Source organism: Bison bison, unplaced genomic scaffold, assembly GCF_000754665.1.
Source record: "Bison bison bison isolate TAMUID 2011002044 unplaced genomic scaffold, Bison_UMD1.0 scf7180017864519, whole genome shotgun sequence".
NCBI classification, from domain to species: Eukaryota; Metazoa; Chordata; class Mammalia; order Artiodactyla; family Bovidae; genus Bison; species Bison bison.
The window spans coordinates 1273718-1278190 of NW_011495072.1; the positions used below are offsets into that span (position 1 = coordinate 1273718).

General features: G+C 36.5%; 1 pseudogene; it reads left to right on the plus strand.

Moving 5' to 3' along the window:
• Positions 1-292: 292 nt before the first annotated feature.
• Positions 293-1055, plus strand: LOC104981756 (annotated as a pseudogene).
• Positions 1056-4473: the final 3418 nt, after the last annotated feature.

The window sequence follows — 4473 nt, forward strand, 5'->3', positions numbered from 1 at the left end:
GGAAAAACCATAGCCTTGACTAGATGGACTTTTGTTGGCAAAGTAATGTCTCTGCTTTTGAATATGCTGTCTAGGTTGGTCATAACTTTCCTTCCAAGGAGTAAGCGTCTTTTAATTTCATGGCTGCAGTCACCATCTGCAGTGATTTTGGAGCCCAGAAAAATAAAGTCTGACACTGTTTCCACTGTTTCCCCATCTATTTCCCATGAAGTGATGGGACCAGTAGACTTCTGAAATTTCAGGTTATATATTTAAAATTCACTTTCCTAGCTCTTTTATGCCCAGTGAAGTCATGGCTCATGGTCTCAAGAAGCACTTGAAGTGTGTAACAGCTCCAAAGCTTTGGATGCCAGATAAACTGACTGGTGTGTTTGCTTCTCATCCATTTACTGGTCCCCATAAGCTAAGGGAATGTCTCCTCCTAATAATTTTCCTGAGGAACAAACTTATGTATGCTTTGACAGAAGATGAAATAAAGAAGATTTGTATGCAGCGTTTCATTTAGATTGATGGCAAGGTCTTCACTGATATAACCTACTCTGCTGGTTTTATGGATATCATTAGCATTGACAAGACTGGAGAGAATTTTCATCTTTTGCTGTTCATTGCATTACACCAAAAGAGGCCAGGTAGAAGTTTTACTAAGTGAGAAAGATCTTTGCGGGGCAAAAGGAATTCTGCATCTGATGACCCTTGATGTTTGCACCATCAGCCACCTTGAGTCCCTCATCACGGTGAATGACACCATTCAAATTGATCTGGTGACTGGCAAGATTACTGATTTCATCTAATTTGACACTGGTAATCTGCATGGTTTCTGGAGGTGCTAACCTGGAAAGAATTGATATGATCACCAACTGCGAGAGACACCCTGGTTCTTTTGTAGCTCGTGAAAGATGCCAGTGCCAACAGCTTTGACACCAGATTTTCCAACATTTTCATTATTGGCAAAGGCAACACCATGGATCTCTCTTCACCATGGAAAGAGTGTCCACCTTATCATTGCTGAAGAGAGAGACAAGAGACTCATAGCCAAACAGCAGTGGATAAAATGACCTCTAGGTGACATGATTGGAAAAGTCTATACTTAATTAAAGATAATGCTGCACAAAAACAATAAAATTTTATACCCCTAGGAGATGTTGAAACTGCCATGAGATTGTGGTTTGATGTTCTGGGAGCAAATCACTCCATTTTGTATTTATTTTATTTTTGAAATTTTATTAATTTTTTAACTGGTGGAAAATTGCTTTACAGTTTTGTGTTGGTTTCTGCTGTACAACAGTGAGAATCAGTTATAATTACACACACACACACACACACACACACACCCCTTAGCTCATGAACCTCCCTTACTCCCTTCCCACCCCTGTAGGTCATCACAGAGTGCCAGGCTGGGCTCCCTGTGTTATTTAGCAACTACCCACTATTTCACATGTGATAGTGTCAACGCTACTTTTTCAGTTTGTCCCACCCTTACCTTCTCTGACTGCATCCACAAGTCTGTTCTTTACTAGGTTCATCAGTACCATTTTCTGGATTCCATATATATACATACATATACATTAATATACTGTAGTTGTTTTTCTCTTTCTGACTTACATTACTCTGTATAATAGGCTCTAGGTGCATCTACCTCACTACAAGTGACTCAGATTTGTTCCCTTTGTGCTCGAGTAATATTCCATGGTACATTTATATGTACTACAACTTCTTTATCCATTCATCTGTCAGTGGACATCCAGGTTGCTTCCATGTCCTGGCCACTGTAAATATTGCTGCAATGAGCACTGGGGTACATGAGTCTTTTATAATTATGGTTTTTTCAGAGTATATGCTCAATAGTGGGATTGATGGGTCATGTGGTAGTATTATTCCTAGTTTTTAAAAGGAATCTCCATACTGTTTTCCATAATGATTGTATCAGTTTGCATTCCCACTAACAGTGTGGGAGGGTTCCCTTTTCCCCACATCCTTTCCAGGATTTATTGTTTGTAGATTTCTTGATGATGGCCTTTCTAACTGGTATAAGGTGATATCTCATCATAGTTTTAATTATTACTGTTAATCTTTCCACATGTTATTGGCCATCTGTGTGTCTTCTTTGGAGAAATGTCTGTTTAGGTCTTCTCCCATTTTTTGATTGGGCTGTATGTGTTTTTTAATTGTATAAGCTGCTTATATATTTTGGAGATTAACCCTTTGTTACTTGCTTTGCAATTATTTTCTCCCATTCTGAGTGTTGTCTTTTCATCTTGTTTATAGTTTCCTTTGTTGTGTAAAAGCTTTTAAGTTTAACTAGGTCTTATCTATTTATTTTTGTTTTTATTTCCATTATTCTAGGTGTGTCAGAGAGAATCTTGCTACAATTTATGTCAAAGGGTATACTGCCCATGGTTTCCTCTAAGAGCTTTATAGTTTCCAGCCTTACATTTAAGTTTTTAATCCATTTTGAGTTTATTTTTGTGTATGGAGTTAAGAAATGTTCTAATTTCATTAAAAAAAAAAAAAAACACGTAGCTGTTCAGTTTTCCCATCACCACTTGTTGAAGAGGCTGTCTTTTCTGCATTGTATATTCTTGCCTCCTTTGTCAAAGATAAGGTGCCCATAGGTGCATGGGTTTATCTCTGGGCTTTCTGTCTTGCTCCATTGGTCTATATTTCTGCTTTCACACCAGTGCCCTACTGTCTTGATGATTGTAGCTTTGTAGTATAATTTGAAGTCAGGGAGTTTGTTTCCTCCAGCTCCATCTTTCTTTCTTAAGATTGCTTTGGCTATTCAGGGTCTTTGTATTTCCATACAAATTGTGATTTTTTTGGTTCTAGTTCTGTGAAAAATGCCATTGGTGATTTGATAGGGATTTCACTGAATCTGTAGATTGTTTTGGGAAGCATAGTAATTTTGACAGCATTGATTCTTCCAATCTAAGAATATGGTATCTCTCTCTGTTTGTGTTGTCTTTGATTTTTTTTCATCAGTGTATTTTAGTTTCCTGCGTACAAGTCTTTGGTCTCTTTAAGTAGGTTTATTCCTAGGTATTTTTCCTTTAATTTATCTTTCTGATATTTTTATTGTTAGTGTATAGGAATGTAAATGATTTTTATTTTTTCTTCTTAACAATGTCAGTTATATCTTTTAAAAAATCAGTGTGCCCCTAGTTTTAATGTGTGAAAGAAGGTTTCCTTTAATTTCTGTTAGCAGTGTTTTATAATTTTCAGTGTGACAGTCTTTAGTATCTTTTGTTAGATGTGTTTCTATGTATCTAATGTTTTTTCATGCTATTGTAAATTAAAATTTTTACATTCCAATTTTTATTGCTAGTATATAAAATGCAATTATTAATATTTCTGTTTTTGACCTTGTATCTGTGAGTTTGCTAAACTTGTTTTTTAATATTAGTAGTTTTTTGTAGACTCTTTAGGATTATCTATGTAGACCATCACATTTTCTATGAACAAAGGCGGTTTTATTGACTTCCTTCCAATGTTTTCACCTTTTATTCACTTTGCATGCTTTGTTGAAGTACATAGAACCCCCAGCATGATGTTCAGTAGAAGCTGTGAGTGTGGCATTCAGTATATCACTACTTAGCATGATGCTAACTGTAGGTTTTCATAAGCAACAGTTATCAAACTGAGGAAATTCATTTTTATTTCCAGTGTGCTGAGGATTTACGTCATGAACTGATGTTAAACTTTGTCACCCCCTGCCCCGCATCTATTAAAATAACTATATATGATTTTACTCATTTATTTCATTAACAGGATGAATTATAGATTCACTTTTGAATCAACATTCAAAAACTTGCATTTCTTAGAATTTACTTGGCCATGATTTATTATCACTTTTATATGTTGCCAGGATTCTATTTATTGATATTCTACGGAGGATTTTTTTTGCTTTTGCATATGTGTGTGCATGCATGCATGTGTGCTCAGTCATTCAGTCATGTCTGACTCTGTGACCCATGGACTGTAGCCTGCCAAGATCCTCTGTTCATGAGAATTTCCTCTGTCCAGCAAGAATATTGGAGTGGGTTGCCATTTCCTTCTCTAGGACATGTTCCCAACCCACGGATTGAACCCATGCCTCTTCTGTCTCCTGCACTGGAAGGTGGATTCTTTATCACTGAGCCAACTGATAAGCGAGGAAGCCCACTAGGTCTGTAAGACTGATAGCTTTCTTCCTTAAATATTTGATAGGACTTACCAGTGGAATCTATTTCTTTACACTGAACACTGAGGAAGGCTTTCTTATCTCTCCTTGTTATTCTTTGGAATAGGATGGAAAAGACTAGAGACCTCTTCAAGAAAATTAGAGATACCAAGGGAATATTTCATGTGAAGATGGGAACAATAAAGGACAGAAATGGTATGGACCTAACAGAAGCAGAAGATATTAAGAAGAAGTGACAACAATACACAGAAACTATAGAAAAAAGATCTTCACGACCCAGATAACCATGATGGTAT